Below are 7,747 nucleotides of genomic sequence, written 5' to 3'. Positions count from 1 at the left end.
ATATTCAGATCTATTTTTATGAAGTTTTTTTTTCCTTGGACTTTCCGTTCGAAGATTTGGATCGTGAGAGTAAAACACCTTTTTATTACCGACAAAAGAATACAATACTGAAAGGTTTTTCCAACGTCTTTTGGGCTCACAATTTCACAACATTATTGGGTTATTATTCAAAAAAACATATTATTTTTGTGTTCCCATTCAAGTTCTCATTAATATGATTCGGCTCAAGAAGTTTTTTCTCTTTTTCGTTTTCGTATTTGAATTTCTATCTAATAAGAGAAACTTAAAAAGACTCAAAAGTCAAAAATATAATTGGCAACCTCAAAACTAATCATGTGCATGTATAGTACATTTGTGACAGGGTTTGAGTTTTAATAGTATATTTAGTCGAGGAAGACTATACCTAAAAGGTAGAGACATGTTAATTTTTCTTTTAAATCTCAATTGAGGAGAAAGATTGGCGTGCTATTAATGTGCATAGTGTGTTCTATACATAAACGAGGGAGTCAATTGATTAGAAAAACACTACATGCTTTTTTTGGTTTATTTCATTCTTCAGAATACTGAATGGAATCAATATGAAATAAAGCAAAGCTCACAAAGATGACTGGAACAGCATTGGTTCACACCGTTAAAGGACTGAATAACCTTTGTTATTTTTTATTTGATGTTAGTGACCTTGATTTTATATTACTCGCTAAGATAAACTCTGATCCTGAGGAAATAAGGTTTGGATATCCTAGCCACACGCCTTTTGATCCTCTCTTCATGTTCTGTTCAAGGTTCTCGTCTTTGTGTGCCTCAGTCGGTGGATCACATTTTCTTCAATGGATGGATCGTTCATTGTGTAGTTGTCCCTTCTCATCAAGGTCTGTGATATTGACTTGAGTAAATGGTAGATTCAGTTTTAATTTAATCCAAAAAAAATAAATTGAATTTCGCAGGACCAAATTAATGAGCGTCAATTTAAACTGACACTGGTAACAGGAGGGTAGGTGTTTTTCTTCCCTCCCTTCGTTAAGAAATATTAGATTACTTATGAGTGTTCATTTAATATTATTTTTTTATAAAAGAAAAATGAATGTTTTGGAAGCTTTTCAATATAGATATAAATGTATATTTATCCTCTGTAATTTTCTACAAATAAATATATTTAAATTTTTAGATATTTAAACATTATTAACACTACTTTGTATGAAAATCCTTAAAACAATCAGGATGAAAACCTACATTGCACTTTTCACAAAAATATTTACTATTCTTAGAACATTGAACACATCGTCGTTGATTTCCCTTTGCAATCCCATGGTCTCTTTGATCGTAACGAATATCTATTACTACTTTTTGTATGATTCGTGATGTTGGAAGTATATGAGGCATAGTTTTTTCTGATTGAAATCTTTTATAATAAACTTTGATAATTTCTCTTCGAAAACCTAAAATATCAAGCTGTTTTTGTCCTTGATTATGAAGTTGTAATCGATAAAGTTGATATGCATTGTTTATCGATATAGCGACACAAAAGCAGAAAAGTGGCCAACAACATTTCTTGTTTCAAAGATTTATTATGTAATTGATTATGTTTTGATGTAACCTGTCAACGCCACTCATTTTTTCTGTTATATACTGAAATGACATTTGGTTGAACAATATAAACTCTTCCACCCTTGTCTTTGATGTAACGAGAGGTTTTTTTCATGGGTTCTTTTCCATACAGTGTTGATACAACTGTCACCACTTTATTATCGTTCCAACGAACAAGAGTAACATTATATTGATTGTCATTGACAATATCAGAGATTCCTCTCGAGCCTTTTTTCATCTCATCAATAGCTATCAATGGTGCATTTTCAGTTCTATTAGCTCGAAGTGTACCTGTAGCAGCAATTCCATTTTCTTTCAATAATCTCAATAGCCATGGACTAGTAAAAACGTTGTGAAATTAACTATATGATAATTTGAATCCGGGACTTTTGGTAATTTACATACAGGAATCATAATAACTGATCCACCAAGGTCAATGCCCTTATTATAACTACTATCCTTTCGAGCATAAGGAAAAAATTGTACAGCATAACCAAGTGTTGTAGCTGCTACCCATATTTTGGAAAACAAATTTGACAGGTTTGTTCTTAATATATTGCTTGCAACTATGGTGCCTATAATAGGACATCATTGGTTCATCAATGCTGATTTCTTCTCTGGAATAAAATTTTTTCAAATAGTTTTCATTCAACATTTTGAACAATGGCCTCACTTTATAAAATTTGTCATTGGGATCGAGATTATAGTTGTCGGCAAAATGTAGATATTTCATTATATCTGGAAATCTATTTCTGGTAAATAGAGAAGTTACTATAGTATTCTGGCTATCGAGACTTAATTCCGAATACATGGATCGCCTAGGATAAGGATTGTATCCGCTTAAGAGCAAAACAGTGAGAAAATATTTAAATTCATTTATCTTAATTCTAAGCATATGGTCTCCATTTTGAGCGGCGTAAGTATTTGTTTCCTTACAAATGTGGTCAATGTCTTAAAAAGTTCAAACATAGATGTAGGAGACTCATTTAAATTTCTAACGAGTTTAGGAAGATACCAAGAACTGAAATTCTCTTCATTTTGAATATTTTTATCTTGCCAATTGTTCATATGGTTTTCTTTAGCTATTTTTGTCTCTTTTATTTGTCGGATTGTTTCGATTTTCCAAATTTTTTATAGCTCTTCGCTTCTTTAACAATGAGCTTGAAAAATTGTACTTCGGGATATTTTTTTTTATGATTTTGCTCAACATCAATGCCTCCTTTTCTTACTCCTTTCACTACGAAGGATGCGGGAGATAGGAGCTGATTTCCACTTACGCTAACAATACTTGGATCTTTTTCATCACCAGAATCAACGTCACTGTTACATTTATTAACATTTATTGGAGGCTCAGTATAAACTTCGGTTATGTTCTGATTTTTTACAACCAAATCTTCATTATCTGATAACTCATCCAAATATTGAATACTGAAAACAGTCTTCTTTTCTCAAACTAAATCTATACTTGATACGATAACACGTTACCATACTTATTATTGATAAAGTACTCTTTCATTTACGTTTCTTAGATGAAGGATGAAGAAGAAAAGTCGAGAGTTAATAATTTGTCATTTCAATTACACAAAAACACCTAGCCTCCTGTTCCCAGCGTAAGCTTAAACTGACGTTCAAAAATTTGGATTTTTATAGAAATGAAATATGAAAACGGATATTTTTCCGTTTAATACTGATAGAATATAGTGAATTCAATTAATTTTTAGCACTATTTATAAAATATATCAACTTACAAGAGTTCTGGGGCTGTTGAAACATAGACTAAGGAACAATTCAATAAAGGAATATAGAATTAGTAATTTTCAGATATTTTTTAGATTATTATTTTTTTTTCGAAAAACATACATTCATATATGTTAATAGATTACATCTAAATCAATTGATTTTACAAGAAAGTTTCACATACCACACATAAAAAGGGCTGTCAGTTTAAACTGACGTTCGGAAGATATGGGTTAAGTCAACTCTACTTCATCTTTTACTCTAAGAAATATATTTCTTTGATAAGAATCCTTCAGTTTCTTTGATACGCATATATATCATTGATACGTATATAACGCAGAAATAACATATCTCAGTCACAATTTAATTTATAAGTTGGAGTTTGTATAATCTATATAAATAATTACCTATATAACCTTGATTCTTGATGTCTTTAATTAAATGTCTTTTGTGATTGAGAAACAAGTAGAAGATAATTCTTGACTCCTAAAGATATTGTGCCTCTCTTTTCTTGATCGTTTTGTCTCATTGCCATTGCATATTCTTTTCTGCTAATAAGTATATTTTTATTTCAGTATCAAAATGTCTCATTTCATTTTGCATCTGTGGAGTTTCGCTAATAATTTGTTGAATATATACTTGTCTTATTTTATATTAATAACTTCTAAATCGTATCATTTGTCCTTTTGAATTTGTCCGATTCTTTGCTTATAACTTCTAGTTATAATTAATATTATTGTTGTTTTTTTTATTTACCCATACTTATTTAACTTGCTATTATAAAAATACGTTATAATACTTGAATATATTGTTTGAATAATGTTCACTATTTCAATGTAACGATAAACACATCATACTTCGTAATAATTAATATTTATTTTAATACTGTACTTTGTACATATTCAAGTTAAGTAGATACTATTTATATTTAACATATTGAAATTCCCTACTCATTGTTAATGGATCTTTTCAATGTTGCAATGCTGGAATCTGCGTCGCAAGTAAGCAGTCAAATCTGCTCTTTTGTGATGAATGATCAAGTTAGAAGTATCTTTCTTCGATTTCCTCGATCTAGTTTTGGTTCTATCTATTGGAGAACATATCTGAAGAGTTTTCGTATTTTTCGTCTTATCAAAAATACAGACCCTCATTTTCGCAGTTGTAAGTTAAGTTGTATCTGGATTTACCAATAACAAATAACGACTGCCTGAATGGTCTCAAAGGGAGTCTTAGCTGCAAATGGTTTACAAGGTGTTTGTCTAACATCTGTTTCTTCGGGTTAACACTTGGGTATGCTCCATGGATTTGAACATCTAGATGTGTCATTTATTAAAGATAATTATAAGTATTTCTTGTGTATTTGAAGTATGATAGGATGTAGACGGATTTTATTTCTATTAATAATTAGTATATTCATTTCTGTGTTAAAAAATATATATAATTTACATTTTTTGCCAATAATTTGTTGAATCCATTTGTAATATTTAATATTACTAACTTCTGTATCGTATCATTTGTCATTATTAATTTGTTTGATTTTCTATGTATAACTTCTATTAAAATTTCTAATTTATATATTTTTGAAAAATAGCTTATAGTTTTTACTTTATTTTATCCAGACTTTTTCAAACTTAATATCACAAAGATACGTTATAATACTTTAACTTATCAATTTACTATGAATCTACGGCTACGGCTAATGTGTTAGCCATTAGTTTTTGATTATTTATTGAATAACATATCATATACCCCTTTAAACGAAATACATTTAAAAAATTTAAATCTATAATATATAAATATGAAAGTTTTTATGAGTTTCACGAAGTAAATAAAGTATTCCTGAATTTGAAAATTTCGACTACTTTTATAATATTTGTTCTAGTGTTTCTTGAAATTTAGAAAATTCTCATATCTATAGCAGAATCACGTGATATTCTATCCAAAATCATATTTTAATCAATAGTAGCATATGTCCTGCTCGCACGTTTTTCTTGCACTCCCTCGATGCCCAGCCCTACTTATATTTAATCAGTGCAATTATATCTCATCCATCAAAGGAACATTTAAAAAATACATATGTATTTGTAAGCTTTTGAAACTCTTCTTAAACGCTGAACCTTAAAAAAAACAATTTTTATGGAAGACAGACTTAACAAGCCTTGGGAATGAATAAAAAATATGTTCGATTTTTACCTAATGTAAAGTTATCAGGATGGTAAACTTTGTGTCAATCTTTTTTAAGATCATAATAAATACATTTATTTCTCTAAATACGAGTACTTCGTGTACTAAGAATTCCCTAGCTACAAATGTAGTAGAATAAAATAAAGTTCTATTCCCCCCTCCCCTTTTCTGATTGCATAAAATAAAATATAAGAACAAATACCTAAATTTCTAGAAACTTAATAAACTCCGGTGATACAAAATCCGAGACCAATCACTTTGAGGCCTAATAAATTGCTACATTACATGTTCACAATCTCTTCTTGTATTTAGTTAATTTTACTCTAGGTATATATGTACACTAACCTTTTTTTATTAAATCCAGATTTTGATGAAATATTTAGTAACAAAAATAAAAAATGAATTTGAACATTGCACTCTAAACTAACCTACCTAGAATACTTATTTCATAAACGACAATTTCATGGGCAAGTGATTTTCATATGGTGCCTTGTGATACATTTCATAGAAAATAATCAATGTACAATGTAATGCATTTTATATATCTGGTGGTCCATTGAAAAGTAAACACTTACTAACTCAATAGTTAATTAAGTTTGAGTGATGGAAATTAATTCATATTCCGATATAATAAAGCAAAAACAATTTGTTATAGGGAAAACAACCCTGAGCTGTCTATCTTACGTACAAGTTGAAAAAATTACAATTGAAAGTGATTGTTGAATTTCCATTCGTGCACTCCTTGACGTTGAGCACCTCCAGGACCACCATCAGCAAAATCCAAAACGTTAGGGAGGAAGAAGGTCTCTGTCATAAAGGGCAAACTGGATCCGTAGAAGTGAAAGAAATCAGCCCAGACTAATCACAAAACCTATCTCTCAAAAAGTTTTGTCTTCTCTCTTAGAAATGGTTTGCTGTTTTTGGGAATTCGCTTTGGGGTACCCTTCTCTCTCCGAGCAAAATTCCTGAATGAGCTTCATTTGTATCATTGTGGTTTGGTGAAAATGAAGGCTGTTATTCATATTGATATGGTGCCCTGGCATTGATGACGACATCAGTAACTTCGTATGGCGCATGTAGCACATGCAAAACCACTGCCTTGTCTTCTCTTGCCTCATTCAAGTCTAAATTCCGCCCTTGAAAAGACTCTGTTTGTGAAAGCATACCTGTGGGGTGCAAATTATTTGACAAACGCAAATTCAAATGGATACTGGGGAGACACGCTCCATTACGCTCTTAGTACTTTACGTATTTTACTATGTTTTTCTTCTTTAATCTTTTTAGTGTTGATCTTACCTCCTGTTCAGAAGCATTAAATAAATAATTTTAAACTATCGTTGTTGAGTCATTTTGGGGATAGTCCATGGGAAAGGACTCTAATATCATAATACTTATCTCTACTAGCCATAAATATAACAGTAGGTATATATTTTGACATGCAATAGTGGACTTTTTTTCTTAATATTAATTAAAAAGGGGTTTCATTGTTATAAAACTTGTTTGTTTAAGTCCCCAAAATGGCCTAAATTAACAAGGCTGACGGCCATGGAAAACGCTTAATGTATTATTTTATGTTAATGATTTTTTCTCCGTAATATATATTTAACGAGGTTGAGGTAAAATTTATAATTTATAAGTTCCGTACTAGTCTCGGTATTTGATACATAATACAAGTTTGTAAATATTTTGAGGTCTAAAAAAATTGAAATCTGTTTTATGAAATTTTTGATAAATTTGTGTTTCATTTAGATCTGTAGTGAATTTTGGCAAACGTTGAAATAAGTACAGAGATGATATATTACAATTGATAAAAAGTAATTTAAAAAAAATGTCCTTAATCTAGATGTTAGTTATATCTAAAATTTTCTTTACATCAATATTTGTTAAATTAATATCTGAAAAAATTATTTGTTAATAAGATATCCATAAAAGTTATTATTTTGTATTTTTAAATTAAATTATAAATACAAGCAGGGAAGAAATGAACGATAAAACATTGGATTTTCCAACATTTTTGAAGTCATAAAATACTAAAAATGGATATTTAAGATGTTTATTATGTAATTGACTTAAATTGGATCATTTTGGTTATACATTTTAGCAAAGTACACGTGGAAAGCAATATAATACTATATATATATATATATCGTGTCCGTGCATTTGAGCAACTTTTATGACAGAGAGAGTAATTTTAGAAACATACATTTGAGCAAGTATTAATTTGGCCGAGCTTCAGTTCAGC

At 29.8% G+C, this 7,747-nt stretch overlaps 1 long non-coding RNA gene across 1 annotated transcript; it reads left to right on the top strand.

The window, feature by feature from the left end:
• The first annotated feature begins 3,033 nt into the window (after window positions 1-3,033).
• On the top strand, window positions 3,034-6,839 carry LOC121121735 (uncharacterized). Its single transcript, XR_005865554.2, has 2 exons — window positions 3,034-4,611; window positions 6,161-6,839. It is a non-coding gene; the product is annotated as an uncharacterized lncRNA (long non-coding RNA).
• The last annotated feature ends 908 nt before the right edge of the window (window positions 6,840-7,747 follow it).

The sequence above is a fragment of the Lepeophtheirus salmonis genome, chromosome 7 (assembly GCF_016086655.4).
Source record: "Lepeophtheirus salmonis chromosome 7, UVic_Lsal_1.4, whole genome shotgun sequence".
In the NCBI taxonomy this organism is placed as follows: Eukaryota; Metazoa; Arthropoda; class Copepoda; order Siphonostomatoida; family Caligidae; genus Lepeophtheirus; species Lepeophtheirus salmonis.
Note: the sequence above shows the minus strand (reverse complement) of the source record. Positions and strands in the feature narration are given on the sequence as shown.